We start from the raw sequence: 17,463 nt of genomic DNA, 5'->3' as shown, positions 1-17,463 counted from the left end.
ACACGCCCGCGCCGTCTGACAGCCGCTGCCCGCAGCCGCGCTGCACGGGGCGGCGGGGGCTGCTCTGCTCTCCCTCTGCGGCCGCCAGGCTCGGGGAACTGGATTATACCCGGCGGGAGGATCAGGCTCTCCTAGCTCTCTTGTTTGGCCGGGGAGGGCGGGAGGGAAGGAAACGTCGCCTTTCTCCCTCGCTTTCTGAAGAGGGAAATCACACTGATTTATCTCCCGCAAAAAAAAAAAAAAACCAAACTCGGTGTGGTGAGTACTGATCAGAACAGTCTCATTGTCTTACCGAAGAGCAATATTTCTTGCGCCATCTGAACGCATTTATAGTTAACGCGTGTGTGCATGCTCTTGCATTAAACTCAGCGTGTGATGTGTAATCTGCAGGGAGAAAGGGGTACGAGGAAAAGCGTCGTTTATTTTTAGTGAGCCGAACTGATTTTATAACTGGTGTTGTTATACTACATTCTTGAGGAAGCAATCAACGATAGATAGGTAGAGAGATAAAAATAAGCCTAATCAGCACTTAAAGGATTCTGACTAAAACCTCTAATATTAGCTAACCGAATTTCTGTCTCTGCATCTGGAGAGAATTAGAGGCTCATTGGTTTGAAAAGGGTCCTTAAGACTAATTCAATACAACTGGAGCTCTTTCAAGAGAGGCTGAATTAGGTGATAAAGTGGTGTAGATTTTCTTATTGGCTATTCCTTTAATCTTATTGACGTTATTGTACCAGAAAGAGGCCACGCTTGAGTTATTTCATAATTAGGTTTTGTGTTGTAATTACACAACTAGAAAGATGAAGCTTATGTTTTGTTTGGACTTTCTGTTTGCTTGAGAAAAAGTTAGCTCGAGTTTGAAGCTTGTACGTGTGCCGGGGTGTTACTGTTTGAGATTTTTCCCACAGACACCGATCTGATTTATTGGAAGGTGATTGTCCACAATTTCATTTCCTTGCGAAGCTACTGAAGAGCGGGAAGGGTGTCATTCTACACCTTCCAGTATCAGTTGAGAGACAGTTAAGGCTCTTGCCACTTCTTCAGCTTGCCAAAACAGATGCCATATCCTCTGTTCTACAAATACAGTTGCATTACTTAGGTGGCTACGTCTCGTCATTTTCTTGTGTGTGTAAGCAATGGATCTGTAGAATACGGAAAAGAAATCTTGTTTCTGAAGGATAGTTAAAAAATAGCATAGGCTATAAATCACACTTGGATTTGATCTACAATGGTTCATTTAGTTGTCCATACATTTTATAGGGGCTGAGGTTGAAATAATAATAACAAAAATAGCTGAGGTTTGGTTTTTTTGCTCTTTACCTTAATAAACTTACGCTAGATACCTTGGGGATGGATTTTGCTGCTCTTAGAATTGTGCCAAGGCAGAATCTTTCCAGTTGTATTATGCATACTGGGGATCTTGTCATTCGTTTGCAGTAATAATGCATATAACAGTTTAAAGCCATTCAGGTCAGTGATGTGCTAAAAGCCTGACTGTTGTGCTCTGAATCTGAGGTGCTTTCAATGGATTGAAAGGAGACAAATTAGGTCTGGATAAATATGAATAAGACCAGATCTGAATGCACGTGTTTTCTTTCAAAGTATACCTGCTGCCATACTGTCTGAAATTCTCAATTCACAATACGATCTGTATTTTCACAGTGTTTACTTTTGTAGTCTGCTTAAACTCTCATTGACTTCACTGCATATAGGAGCAATCCCAAAGTCTTTATCCAACTGAAAGTCTTCAGCACAAAAGGCACTTGGTGATACTAAATCAAACAAGGTGGCACTTCAGATAAAGAGTGTTCATGTTGTTGTAATGATCAGTGCAGTAGGAACAACCGTCTTCAGAAGCATTTCAGCTAAATGGTTTAGATTCTTATTTTATGCTCTTCTCGAGTAACTGGTCTAGGTCGTGGTGGGACTGCCCACATAGAAAGTGTCAGGCATATATGTGTTCGCAGGTTTGATGCCAGAATCTACATTATTTGCAGATTAAGCAAAGATAGTGGCAGGATAGCAATGTAGAACAGCGTGACTGCACTTTTTAGTTGACAACACCAAGTACCTGAATATATAACATGCATTGCAAGTCCAAGAATTGCATTATGTGTGTCCTGTCACCTTCAAATGTTACCGTACTCTGAATTCCTGATCAGCTGAGTCTTGCTCTGAATTAAGATATGTAGTGTTTGTCCCTTTGAATAGGCTTTTCCTGGTACCACACAACTGTTGAAATCCTGGTCCACTGAGAGCCAGTGGGAATTTTTCCACTGACTGTCAAAGGGCAGGATATTCCTAAATGCAAGTATTTTTCATTGAAGGAATTATGCTTACATCACCCATTCTGTCACCTACGTTCTGTAGTCTGTTGGCAGCTGTTTTTTGATAACTTCTGTAATTTTTTGAATGCTCAAGTTGAAAACCACGAATCTGCGTGTCTCATTGGTGACTAACATCTTACCTGGCCTGTTCTGGGAATGCAGTGTTATTCTGCGGGCTGTCTGGGTATTACAATCCAGATGTAGACTAGGATACAGTTAAGAACAAAACTGGGGGAAGAAAGCACACTAATACATTTCCTTTGCCACCAGTATAATTACTAACTTAATTCTGTATTCTGTGCATTCAAGTTAATCAGTTGCTTCCACTGGCATTCCTAGCATGTGCAAGAGATGGGTAGGATTGGGCCCACAAGAGTCCACGAGATCATACAAATGAAAGACTCGACCCAGTCCATGTTAATTTGGACGAAACTATTGCTATCAATATGTTTTTAATAATAACGGGTACACAGTGCTATTTACAAAGCCTATATCTAGTCGCTTCTATGGTAAATACGGAACGTAATGTAAGCTATTTATGAAAGCAATTGAAGTCTTTTCTCCAGCGAGAAGTCCAAGTCTACAGTTAGGAAAACAAAACAGAATTTCTCTTTTAAGAAGTTTTTCCCATCTGTTCCCAATGTGTTTACAGTGTTCTTGATCTGCTAGCAAAATTCTTTCTGTGCTTCTGATGAGCTGTCATTCCTATGGAGTGTATACACGATATTGGCATTACCTCAATGTTACGGTCACCTCGGTTCTAAAAGCATGTGTAGCTGTGTCATTGCGTTTCACATGTAGTAGTTTCCCCGGTTAAGCTTTACACTTATTGTAAACAGTCTCTTAGTTTCTCATGTAATTGTTCGGTTACTGGGAAATACTGTCTTTGGTGTAGCAAATTGTCAGAGCTCTGGAATTAACTATATCCCTGATACCACTGTGTCAAGGAAGGAATGAATGCTTATATTACCAAAACAGATGTGAGTTGATAAAACGAGTGACTTTTAAGCAGTAAAATAAATCTGGAAGGGGGTTCGTGTGTCTGTTTATGTGTATTAGACATACAATAATATATGATTTCTATGTCTATACGCACAACCCATGCGAGTCTATATCATGCTTTTATTCTTCCAAATGTATCAACTAAAGAGAGAACGCGTACGTTTTTAAAGAGACTTTCAAAGTAAATTAGTCTTTAACCTCATCCTTTGTTTAGAAAACTGTGTCATGAGTGTTAATATTTTAAATTGAATACATTTGAACGCTGTTTCCTTTTAATATTTAAAAGAAGATGGAGGAAGCTCTCCATGGGTGTTCATAACCCATTTTTTTTTCTTGTTTCTACTCACATTGGCAATTCTGATGTTTTCAGTGTAATATGCTTGCACAAAGAGCAGCAGAAATTAGCCTTTTATTTACCTATTATCTTAATGGAGAATTCCACAGCCAGTGCAGTACAATGTAAGATCTTCTTATTAATTTTTTTTTTCCATTAGAGCATTTGTTTTCTGCAATACTTTTTCTTTTTGTCCTATTTTAGAAGCTAGGCAAAGCTGTAAGGCTAAACTTTCGCATTTTCAAAGTTTTGTTTTCACAGTTATCTCTCATGCATATCTGTCTTAGTCTCCCATGCTTGTTTATACTGTTTACATTTTCCCAGCAAAGTCGTTCTTTTTCTGCCCTAGTTCTGTGCAAACACTTTCAATCATTGCTGCAGTATATGCTGTCCAAAAGGTCAGAAGTGATTTATTTAGAGTTGCTTTTCCTTGGAAAGACGCATTCGAAATGCCCTTAACTGCATTAAAAAAAGACTTTCCATGAGAGAGGCAATATACTCTCTTCAACAGGTTCTCAACTGGGGTAAATTTGAATGTGTCTCTGAAGCTGTTACCTTTCAATATAGCATAGATGTCACCCGAGACTTTTCTGGCAGTTTGGGCCACTATTAAGATGTAGCTAACCATTGAGATACTAATTAAATTTTAGAAAATAAAAGAATATTGTATTTCTGGGCTTATGCCTGGATCATGCAGGCCTTATTTAAAAAATATCCCAAACAAAATTAATGACAGAGTTTTGTTTTGATGAAGCCTGTACCAGTTTGACTTCCCATATAAAACCAAGGACAAGCAACAAAATACAGTGATTAGTGATTTTTTGAAATTATTATTATGTTCAAAGCTGCTATCTCATATACTGTGGTAATACTGTCAGCTGTTTTAGGCTGAATGTCTTCATAGTTCCTAAAAACTGTATCATCTTTTCATATTTTTGTTAATTTTGAGATTGAGACCTGCACAAACTTGACTCTTTTATGGGCATAAAGTGTCACACTGTGTATTACCATTTAGATTTTACCCTCACTTTTTTCCTCTCCCATTACAGGGGTAAAATCTTGGAAGTTAATTTTAATAAAATTTGTAGTATTTTAATACTGGCAATGTAGATAGAATTTCATTAAAGTAAAGCAAAAGATGTACTGAGAACACATTTGTTATACCGAAACTCATTTGTTTTAGGCTTTAAAAATATTTTTCGTATTAATATTATCAGAATGAATATAGTTTGCCTCCTGATGTTGTACTCTATGCTTCCTAGATAGAAATCTAAAAATATATATTTCAGAAATGAATAAGAGCCTTAGACATCAGACTTCTTTCCTCCATGGTTGCATCTATATAGTTATTTACTGCACTAAATGGAGAAAAACCCTTTTGTTACCTTTTATTAAACCTTTTATTACTAGAAGGACGCATTTTTTGCAATCGTTGTCCTGAAATGTTCTGTGTAATGGGGTTATCTGCCCTTTTGTTTCTGTTAGTGAAATCCAGCAGGTGTCACTCTGGGGATTAAATAAGGAGTGTTTCACAGAAGGGGGTAAATTTGCTTGGAAGATGAGATACAGAATTTACAAGTGTTTATTCTAATATAGTTTTCCTGTTTTTTTTAACCATGCATACCATTTTAATTTTTAAGTTTCTTTTTTTAATGACGTGATTTAATGGGTGTATTAAATCTTTCTCTGCATCCCTTTGAAGATGAAAAATGACACGGTAGTTAGTACTGGACTATACAATTAGAAGTTTTACTCATGGATGTCAATTCTGAAACATAAAGAGCTGGGAATCAGTTGAATATTGCCTTTATGATATTAAAAAATGCTTTTGTCATCTTCCCTGGGAACCAAAACTATTTTTTTTTGTCAATGGAAATTCTAGTTGCAGAACTAATGTGTTTTCAGTTATGATGAATTCAAGGGGGTGTTCTGCAGTAGGCTGCTGCACGTGAACGTAACTATCGCAGCAGTCTGGGTGTTGTTTTCTGTTTGAATTAGATAGAATTGACATGTTAGGTGGATAAGTGTCCAAAGTTTCACAGTAAAAATATTTGAAGAAGAGAAACTTTTCCGCATTGTACTGAGTTGCTAGTACAAGAAAGTCAATGCTGTGTATTTTGGGGGGAAAAAAAGAAAAAGTCCTGTTTATTGTGCAGTGTTTCTTTAGGGAATGGTGTAACAATGTGTTTGTTGCATTCTGGTTGATTTTTACATAAGTGGCAAAAGTGAGAAAGTGATTTTTTTCATATTCTGTGGATTCCATATTGTGTTGAATCAGAGCATAATTGTTAAAATCTCGTGGGTTTTTAGAGAGGATTCTTGTTTTTCCCGTATGGTCGTGATGCCACCTTCTGCTGAAACAAATACCTCAGCAAGGCAGCTTTGGAAGACAATCCACAAATACAAGTATCTTTTCAAACAGGAAGAAGTTGGTTTTTATAAATACATGCATGTATGCATAAATGTGTATATGTATGTATTTTAAATATATAATTGAAAAAAATAATCTTGTTCTAGAACTTGTAACCTCAGGCCACTTTAAACAATCCAATTTCCTTTCTCTCGCTTCTTTCTCCTGTTTAAGCCCCCATCCTGTTCCGTTTTTTATTCTATTCAACTTCCTTTCCTGTGATGACTCTGAATGAGTCACTTTGCCAGGCATTAAGAATGTGGCTTGACAATATTTCCAAAAGCTTATCCTACACTGGCTCATGCAGATGAAATTAACCTCTGCCTTATCCTTCCTCTCCAAGAGAAATGTCTGTCTTCACACGTCTAGTTTCTTGGAAGGGGGGGGAGGTGTGACAATCCTTTCCATAAATGACTATATATTGAAATTCATAGTCATCTTCCTTGAAGAGGAACAACAGATGTGTGTACCGTAACACAGAGTATCAAGATCGGTAACCTTTTTTTAAATTGATTTAGTATTTAGTCACGAAAAAGTTAGTTTAAACAAGTTCAGAAAAGTCAAAATTAAGGCTCTTTCCTGAGTGCTATTCAAGTACCCTCTGCACGGCCACCATTCTGCATTCATTTTTTATTAAATGTGGTGTTCATTGTATCATAATACATTGAAGACCACCAGGATTGTGCTTTTTTTCTGTTTAGCTAGCAGCAATTGGAAAAAGCATATGCTTAACACGAAGTGGGCACTTAAACACTGAACTAAATCGTAGTTTTTCTTGTGGTTCTGTGCGTGCCAGTGTAGTGTGGGTTTGGGGTATTTTTTGTTGTTTTTTTCCTTTTTTTTTTTCCTCCTCTGAGGAGGAAGGAGTTTCGGAAGGAGTAGGTAAAGGTGGATTTTTAAAAAATGTTTCTAATCTGTCAATTGTGTGTATGCATCAGGAAATAAAAGCCTTTCTGCTGCAAATAAACAGGGAAAATTACAGCCCTAGAGAAGAGTAACTTTGGAAACTGATACGGAAATGAGAATGAGAACTCCCATCAAGCTAAACTCTGCTATTGCGTTGTTCTCCTTACCCCACGGAGCTGGGGAACCTCATACTCCATCAGTTTCCACTGAGATCCGAAAGTTTATATCCTTTCTATCGTTTTCTGCCTGCTATGTCATAAGTGTAGTTAATATTGACACGAATTACACACCAGTGAGCAAAGTAGAAATAGAAAATTTGTTCATTTCTATTTGCTATCACAATATAGGTTTTATATAAAACAGGAGTAATGGTTGTAATTGGAAGATCAAACAATTCTGCCTGGAGTACAATCGTTGAGTATTCATTTATATTAATTTAAATTTATATTTAGTTTCTCATACTGGAAATGCTTAATTTCTGACTAAAGGAGGTGGTTTTAGCAGTCTTCAAATCTTGACAATGTCATTCTTAGATTGATCCTAGAAGTCACAGTGTGGTCCTACAAGAGCCTTATGTCCCTCCACTCGGCATGCTGGATGCGCTGTCTCAGCATTTTCAGAGTTTCTAGGAAACTAGGTAGAAAAACATCATTCAGATCGTTTTAACCTTTTAGCATGAAGCTGCTGGGCCTAGGTCTTTTTTCTTTTCTTTTTCTTTTTTGTTTTTTCCCTCCCCCAGTTATTTCAGAAGAGATTATACAAGTCGTGTTTCTTCTCCAGAGAAGGTCCCTCTTCTAAAAACTATGCGTGCAATCCAAGGGTAGAATTCAGCCAATGTAGTTTAACTGGACACATTTTATTTAGGGCTACAGAAAGAAAATAGTCTGCTGACATGCTAAGCTTTTCCTAGAGTCACATTACAGTCCAGTGAAGGACATGGCAGTATTTCAGGGTTTGCTGGAAGGATGGCAAAATACTTGCACCATCTCTGCGGGGGCACTGGGGCACCAGAGCATGCCAGTGTATACTGCCACCCGTGAGATTATGTGTGTACAGTTAGGGTGAAGTCAGCACCAAAAGAGCCCGGATTCAAAGCAGATTTTAGGGACCAATTGCAGTAAGATTTCCAAGTCAGATTAGACAAGGGGAGAAAAGATGATGTTGAAATACATGTTGTCCAATGAAGACAGACTGGCACAATAGGCAGTTATCTGTGATAACTCAGCTTCCTCAGCGAATGCACATTTGCCAAACCGAAGTGTTCAAAAATAGCATTTACCGTGCAGGAATGTGGAACTTCTTAAGCCAGAGGTTTGGGGTTTTTTTTAGATTTTATTTTAAAAATTTCTTTAGCCCTTCTGTTTCCTAGATTGCCAAGTTTTTGTATTTTTAAACATTTACAGTTTTTAAACAGGACAGTTGTCCAACTCCTCCTTCCTCGAGGACTAATTAAAAGTAAAACGATGAAGTCTGGTAGCAAGGAAGCAAGGAAGATAAAGTGATGGAAGGAATGACAGATGCACAAAGAAAAAAAAAATCTGAACCTCAACTCAAAATGCAGTTCCCATAGGAAAGTAAACTGTGAACAAATCAGTAAATGGAATGATGTTGCCTTTAGCATAACCTTCTAAATTGCAGAGACAAAGCTTAGTCAGGTATCCTGTGGTCAGTCAAAAGCCATTTCTTTACGTATATAACCACTTGGATAAACTGAAAGATTCCTTAAGATGGTGAGAAGTCTGTATTTGGAGTTACGTTTATGACATAAGTTCACTGTAGGGTCGCTAAATTAATTGTCTATTCAGTATTTTAATTTGGCGACAAAAGCAGATTCTGGGTTTCAGTACATGATGTAGTTAAGATGCTACTTTAAGTAACTGCAGTGGTAAGTTAGCTCATTGTTTCTCACACAGAGTGAAGGAGAAACATCCAGTTGTCACATGTGGAAGATGCTTATTATCACATCTCCTCTTCATCTGTATAAGGGGAGGATTCCTTCTATTTCTGATACCATGCTAACTTTACATGTACTGTCTATAAGACTCTATGATCTCTCAGAATTTGAAACCATGATTTTCCTTTTTCATTCCCATTCTTGTCATTTGTTGCCCTTCATAGGTAAGATGATTCTCCTGTCTTCTCAGTGTTTACAAATCCTTCAGGCATTTATAGGTAAATATTTTTATTTGTCTTCGTCGAGTTATGGACAGATGTAGGGTTGTTTTGTAAGACTCCCCATCCAGTTAATAGCACATTCAAAACTTCTCTCAGTGTGCCAGGGTCTTTTTCTCACCTCTGTTATGTGCCGTGATTTGTGCACGTGCAGTCCCACATCACATTGGTTCCTTTGCTGCCATGCATCCGCTATTAAAAAAAATTGCTGAATGAGGGTAATAGAGAGGAACAATGGGCTATAACAGGATGTTCAAGACAGGGTCATTACAGTATATTTTCTTGTTCAGTCTTGTTATGAACAAGCTTCACGTTTACCAGCTTGCTTCATTTGTCAGCACCCTACTATTAGTGTTGTAAGGCTACGAACTGCCCATTTTCTAACAAAGTTCAATTTGATGAAATACAAATTTTATCTAATTGCTCAGTGGAGAGTTGATGTTCAATATTTATAATAAATGTATATATCTTGCAAGTATTCAGTATTTATTTTTCATCATTGGTAATGAGAAAAAGAGCCAGGACATTTTTCACTATCAAACTGCAAATTAGCTCTAGCGTACTTAGCAAAATAAAATCACAGAAGCTTATGATGGACTGTTGAATTTGAAAGTCTAGCTAGATAATTTAAAAAAAAAAAAAATTTACTTCTGAAGGTTGAAAAGAAAACAGCTTATTTGCATTGCTGCTTTTTGACGTACGGGGTATTTTTTCCGTAATTGCCAACACTTGGAATCGAAAGGGTCAGTTTGATGTAAAAGGTGAAGATAAGAAACAGGACCTAGTGGGCCTTGGAAGTAACTGTGGACTGTTTCTGTGATGTGTGATTAAATTAACAATTCTCTAGGTGAAAGGCACCCACTGTAGTTGCAGTTGCAAACATTCAAGAAGGTTTCCAGCTAATGTGAAATAAGGAGTTCAAGCAAGAGGATTCAGTCAAATTTGGGAAGACGTGAATTTGGGATTGGGACCAAGGGAGTAGTGGAATAGACTAGAAAACAATCCACAGGGATTTGGGATGCCGATGAAAACTGCATATGTTTTCAGCATTGTATGAAAACGTCTCAATCTTTTATAAAGACACATAATTTTCATAGGTGTGAAAATGGTCTCGTTTGTGTTTTTGGAATAAACACAGCCTCATTTGGAATACTGGGCTATACTTGTGTAATAGAGTCTAAGGAATGGAAAACTAAGGGTACTGTAGGTCAGTATTGAGGTTAGCAGAACTGTGAGGGGGAAGTCTGTCAGCAGAATATCCTACAGCATTTCTCAGTGTTGCCTTCTTTTGTATGCAAGGACAAAGCGGGGTGGGGGAATCGGCCACTACCGGAGTATATGTGAGAGTCTGGTTCTTGCAGAATATGAAACACATTAATGACATGAAGTGTCAGTGGATGAGGTGTGAATTAATGCTACTCATCAAAAGCTTTACCAAACTGTACAGCTTTTGTCCAGTTTGACGAATGACTCACTGGAACTGTTAGAGACCAACTGTTTTTCTTCAACTCTCCGACTCCATTTGTCTTTGGAGTCTTCAATCATACAAAATCCTTGAAGTCACAAGTAGTATACTTACACAGTTCCACATAGTGAAACTATATGGATGATATCCAGAGCACAAAACAAGGCCAAGGGTTTGCAAAACCAGCAACAATTTAAAGGGAGTTATAAACGAGGAAACATAAGCTAGTGACCAGCAAGAAAATATTGACAAAAAAGCACTTGTTGGAGAAAACGTCTTTTGTCCACTGGGTCCACACTACTATCCTTTGGAAAAGTGAGAGATAGAAGGGGCTCAGTAATTACTTACCATGCCTAACGTTATTTGTGTCCATTTAACAAAGAATACTAATATATCGCTTGATATAGGAAGGAGAGTGTACACTGCTTAATGTAAAAATAAAGCAACTAATTAACGCCAATCAACAGTATTTCTTCCACAGTAACTACAGCACAATAATTGTGTTCCTCCTAAAATACTACATGATCTTATGTGCACGTATGCAAGCAGGTTTTTTTAAACTGAAAAGGCTCCAAGAAATACATGTGGATTTCCAGAATCCATTTGTAACTTTTTAAAGCAAGTACTTAAATGCTTAGAGCACTGAACAAGTCAAAAGGATTACATGTGATGATTTTTTAGATCAACTGGGTTTTCTTAGAGGATGACCATTTGAAAGAGCACTATGCTTCTTGGGTGTATGTCATGCCAGGAAAGGGAACACAAATGTAGTTAAAAATTATTTCTGTTGGGATTCCAATGGGGTAACCTGCAACCAATGGCTGAAAGTCTTTCTCTTGACTCTCTCAAGAGAGAGATTGTAAGCATACTCTAGTAAAAAACAAATTAGTTCCAGTCCCATAGAGGGGGATGAACTTGTCACAGACAGACAGTTGTTTCCTGACATTGGGCACTTGGTTAACAGCTTCCAGTGTTTGAAGATGTCACGGGTCGTATGGATTCTGTGTGTTTGTGGCCCTTTGGGCTTAACAGGAAGGTCAACAAGTTATCAAGCAACTGCTGTCTGTTTGAAGAGATTCAGCTGCCTTTCCTGCCCCGCTGTTAAAGAACCTCAACTTTCAAAGAGAAAACACTGCTGCTCCTGTGAATTTGCCAGTATTTAGACCTTGTTTTCCAGCTAAAAACAGCAAAAAAAAAAAAAAAAAATTAAGTGTAATTCTTTTCATTCTCATTTCCTTTGTGTTCCGTCTGATCCTATTGACCCTCTTTTCATCTAGCATAATCTCTGTGGAGCAGTCAAATATATCGTCATTTCTTGTGCTGTGCTCTGAGAGTCTTGGATTGCTGCCTTTCCAAAGCTGCCTGTATCCCCCCATCTTTAGAAGTATTCTCACTTCCCTGCAACCCTCTGGAAGAACTTACTGTGTTTTCCACATATAACCCGAAAATATATGTTGTAATAAAGCATAGGCTAATCCTTGCTCACCAGACCTCCATGGATAATACAAAGGGTGTTCGAGCCAGAAACCTTCTTCCCCCAGTAGACCTTTTGACTTACTTTATCCCCATCGCTTGAGAGCACAGCGATCAGAAGACCTGTTTCTAACTTGCATCTCTTTCAAAGAAGTGCAAGATATATATGTGAAATCTGTAGTTATGTGATCATTTGCACAAATGTAATTACCTCTGTTTTTGTAGCCAGCGTTAGGGGATACTTCACACAAAATCAGAGTTGTTGGGGTGGTTTTTTTTTCCTTCCCAAATGTAGCAAGCATGTTGTCATTGTTACTGATGGAAGATCCTTTTTCAGTCTTTAAATGAATTAACTATTTCCCTTGTTTTGTGTAAGGAAGGTAACCTTTTTAACATCCTGTTTTATTTACCAGCCATATCTGTAAGCTGCAGGAATCCTGTGTGTGAAGTGACCTTTATTAGAAAACCATTTAGTAACAAATTGAATAAAGCTGTGACTCCTTTCAGGTATTTGTTTTAAATAGCACCAATGAATACTTTTTTCAACTGGAAAATGGTGAAGTCATTCAAATGAAATCAGAGTCCTCTTGTGTCTTCCCCAAAATATAGGCTGTGCCACATTGTGCTTTGGTGAGGAATTTTATTCTGATCACTCTCTCTTTAAAGTTCACATGCCTCTGCAGTTCCTACTCTCTTGCTGGAGTTGGAATCAAAGGACCAAAATACTATGGAAAAAGGCTGCTCTTGCATTATTTCTGGCAGGCTTATAACCCGGGAGTGTCTAAAATATCATCAGAAAGCCTGTTCTCATGAGATTCCTGTCCAAATTTCGAGACCAAAAAATCTGGAACATTATCCAAAATAGTTTAGAAACTTGTACTATCACAAAATTACAGCAGAGCTTGTGGCTGAGTTTTTTGGTTTTGTTTAGTTTGCTTTTGTTGTTTTTTTTTTTTGGGTGGGTGGGTGGTGTTTTGGGGTTGGGTTTTTTTTTTGGTTGCAGTTCTTACCATGTCACTTCTTATATAAAGATTTTTGCGTAATTTTAGCTCTTTTCTATTCTTTCGCTCTTGTCTTCTCAGCTGTCTAAGAACTTCCTTTGTCTCCTTCCATTGTTAATGTTTTTTAATTCACATTGATCATTCTCTTAGAAGTAAGTCTCATTTTTTATGAACGAGTCTGTTGAAAGTGGAGGGTGATGAGAATTTTGCAGAATGAACTATAGAACCTGTTCATACTCGTTTTCTAATTATGACTGTATTGCTACTGAAGATTCACCCAAGTTAGTGGGTGGATATTATTTAAGAAAATGTATTTTCTGTGCTTAGATTCAGGTAGATTTAACGGTGAGTTTGCATGCTATTGCTATATCAAATTCGCCTTACTAACAAATCTTTGTTAGATGTAAATTTTTCATAGCTTTAGACATGGATGACTACTTTGTTCAAATACTACTCTAGAAGTACAGTACGTGCAAAAATAATTCTGGAAAAGCTCTGTATTAAAGCAGTTGTCACAATGAGCAAACACGCTTGTTTGCGAGACGCTGTAGGTGATGCAGTTGTCAGTGCTGTTGCTCTGTTAGTACTCATCAGTAATTAATTCCATTGCTTGAACAAGAGCACTCGGAGACCATGTTATCATTCTAGCAGAGTCTTGCCAAGCAGCTGGTGCTGTTTCTTGTTTTTGTTTTTGTTCTTTTTTTTCTCAGGGAAGTAGGATTGAGCTCACTAGAAATGTTTCTCATCTTTCACTGATATAAATCAGTAAACATAATTATTGAAAGAAAAACACATTTGACATACGTTACCTATATGGACAAATATATATTATGCAGTGGTGACTCTGTGTATGGTTCCTTGATTCTGTAATAGGTAAACTAGTCAGATATGTGTGGTTTAAATTGTATTTATGACATCAGCATCCATATTCTCCTAAAATACAGTTTGATCACATAAGCTTAAATTAATTTGTCCTTTAGGAGGAAAAAGTCTTTATGTGATAAATGTGAGGGGAAAAAACATTGGTCAGCACAACATGTGACTACAGAATGTATTAGGGTGCTCTTTTAGAATTTATCATTATTTAGTTACGTGTATTTTCCTTTGGAAAATGTGCTTCTCTAGCATCTATGTACTGTTGCAGCTATTCTGAGGAAATATTTGCAAATAGGAATAATGTTCATAAGATTCCTGCATTAGGTGAGAGACTTATGAAAATACATTCAGTGTGAATGAGGAGAGGAAAATCCATCTCTTGGTAGACTTTGTGTTTTTTGCACTGAGCAGACCTGTGCTAGCGTCTTTGTATCACCCTCAATTCAGCAAACATTAATGAGTTTAGTTTCAAAATTGTACGTATTAGATAAATTATTGTGCCTGTGTGCACTCTGTTAATAATATGGAGGAACTTGCTTGTGCTTGGAAGAACATGAAGTATACAGAAGGCTACATGGCTCGTCCAGCTGTGCTGCTACTTATTCGATGAACTGAATTTGTTCATCAGTTCCCAATCCTGGGGCCTCAGCCTCAGCACCCTCCCACCCTGCCTAGTATAAATTCATACAGAACTTTTCTGTCCATTTAATGTGCAGATCTGCTGCAGTAAAAACAGCATAATGGAAACCACGTGCCTCCGAAGTAAGTCAGACTTGCTACTAATAGTCTGTTCTCAAGTCTGAGATGGTTTAGGTATGTGCTTATATTTGCTGATAAACTTGATTTTGTTTTCCTTTGCTGAATTCCTTTGTGAATTGGGTCCCAGCTATTGCACCTAACTGAGTAAGTAGCTTCGTTTTTACAAATTTTAAGTGGTCATTGGATAACTTTTATAACACAAGGACTAGAAATTTTGTGACTTAAGCAGTTTCAAGGTGCGGATGGTCTCTGTATAATCATACCATATATTCATACCATATTCTACAATATTTGTATCTTGCAGCTGTAGCTTGAGAGATGTTGTAAAGCTGACAAACATGCCAAGCCTCCAGTAAACTACAGAAAATGTGCAAGTTTGTTTACTCATACTGGGACTGAGCTCTCTTTTTCCCGCCGTCACCTTTCCTCCAATCCTGATGATTTTTTTTCTTAAGTTTTTAAAAGTTTGGCTCCGCAACAAATTGCTCATAAGACCAATTAATGTTGTTGTGGAAACAGATGTTTTTGATTTGTTAGCAGTGACATGTTGTTTGCGGGGATTGGAATATCACAGGGATATTACATTTTTGTAATGCAATGCATGCTTTTTATTTATTTTAGAATACTTAATGCTGTTTCTCAGGTATAATTGATCTGGAACCTTTACACTCAAAATGGAGGATTTCCCATCTTGAATCAGATGTAGGCCAGTGAGCCTTAGTATCCTCCTTTTGACTTCTGCCGGTACCTTGTGCATGGTGCTTCCTGAAATGAAAAAAAAAAAAAGTAGGCATCACCTTAAGAAACTGAATTTATTTTTGCAATGCTTTGCGTAAGGAAAATATAATTTCTCCTTGGTGGTCTTGGGAGCTTGCTTATTACTCTGAACTCTACGTATTTTTATCGAACTACAAATTTAGCTAACAAAAATATATAATATTAGCCAGATTTTTTTAAAAGCCACAGACTTAAAGCAGTTGAAGGAAAGATCTTTAGTGTTTATGCAAGCTATATGCTGGGCTATATAAAGTAACACAGTATTTTTATAATTATCAGCCATTAATTGTGTTGACTTCCTTCTCCTCCTAGAATTAGCACAGAAAGGAAGGCATGCTTGTGTTTTGTTTAAAGCCTTGATCAACAACAGCTCCCTAAGTTTCTTTTTTGCATTTCTAGAGTTTACTTACTGATAAATGGTATTTGTCATCATGACAAAATTCTTGTTTGCCAGCTAGGCAGAATTGTTGAGAGTCAACTTCAGTTCTCCGAGAATGGTAATGAACGTGTGTACAAAGACCATTTGAGCATCCAGCATCACTGAGGACAGGATTAGTTCTCACTAACTACTTTAATCTTGCTCCTTCCTCCATCAACGTGAGAAGAGATTTAGTAATGTAAGCATGAAACATTCTGCATTTTAATAATTTTGGATGCCCTCAACATGGTAGTTACATTGCAATGACCATTTTCTCTCATGATGGCACAAGGGCCAATGGAGCATGGGGAAGGGTGAAAGAGATGTAATCACAGTCCCTGTAATGAAGATGTCTTTCAGGGAAGAGTCACAATAATGCTCAGGCTTCTCCTGGGCCAAGAGAGCTGACAAGCCACAGAAACACTTAAGGGGAGTAACACTGAAGAAATGACATTGAGCAGTGGATTCCCAATGTCTAATCAAGCCGCAAGGAGAGAGGTAGCACAGGGAGAGTGATAAATGTGTGAAGACTTGCATTTGTAGTTGCCTCAACAAGTCTGTCTCTGCAGTTAAATCAAAAGACCCCAATCACAATTAACTGTCAGATGTAACAAAAAATGATGGGACTTACAAACATATTTTCACTGTTCTAAACAGCTCTTAGCTCTAACAGTTGCATGGGAGATGAATTGTGTTAAGAGCGTTAAGCCTTGCCTTTAGAAACAGTAGATTTTTACAATTTAAGCAGTTCTGCTTTCTTATTTCCATGGTTTTTAGTACAAACAAGAAATAATGTGCAAATAAGACTGAAAGTTATTGAAGCATCACATCCCTTGGACATAAATGCAGCTAATGCCACAAAAGCACATCTCTGAAGAAAAAAATTCTGAAGTCCATAGCTCAGATATTAGCTTTCTACAGTAATTCCTTAGTTATCCCTATGGGATACGGTAGATACAGCTAGGATGAGGAATGCTAACAAACCTTAGGATGTAGCAGCAAGTACGTCATAACAACTTTTGCCAAGAAGCTAATCCAGTCCCACAGTGATCAGCTCCACCTATGTCACAGTCCTGCAGGAGAGAAGGGATGTTGCTTAGAGAAATACACTTGAGCTGTTTTATGCTAGAAAAGAGTGGAGATAAATAGGTTTTCAATGAGAACTTAATATAAACCAGGTGGATTGGGTTGGTTTTTTGGTTTTTTGTTTTTTTTTGCCTTGAAGCCTAAAACAGGTTATCATAAAAAAATATCCATGTTATGCTGGTCAGATGTGAAATACAAATGATAGGAAAGTGAAGCATGGAGTAGACTTCTCACAACCTAATTTTTTGTTCCCAAGAAATACGTTAGAATTACACAGTGGAGCTTTCAAAGTGACTACCTGAATATATTGAGGAAGGTAGAGTAACTCAAAGTCATAGTTTGATTTTTAGAGAGTAGGAACCTATTACTTAGACTGTAGCATCTTTTATAAAGAAAACACTTTTAATAGTTAAAATACAATTATACGAAGGCTTCATAAGCGCACAGTGCGGTA

General features: G+C 37.5%; 1 protein-coding gene across 2 annotated transcripts in view; it reads left to right on the top strand.

Moving 5' to 3' along the window:
* CALCRL (calcitonin receptor like receptor) overlaps positions 1 to 17,463 on the top strand; it is a 67,143-nt gene continuing 49,680 nt past the window's right edge. Inside the window, exon 1 of one of the 2 annotated variants that reach the window (XM_074595143.1) lies at positions 1 to 258. The gene's annotated coding sequence lies outside the window, so the exon portion shown is untranslated. The remainder of the gene's footprint in view (positions 259 to 17,463) is intronic. The other variant, XM_074595144.1, reaches the window with a different exon arrangement.

This window comes from Larus michahellis, chromosome 7 (genome assembly GCF_964199755.1).
Source record: "Larus michahellis chromosome 7, bLarMic1.1, whole genome shotgun sequence".
Taxonomy (NCBI): domain Eukaryota; kingdom Metazoa; phylum Chordata; class Aves; order Charadriiformes; family Laridae; genus Larus; species Larus michahellis.
Note: the sequence above shows the minus strand (reverse complement) of the source record. Positions and strands in the feature narration are given on the sequence as shown.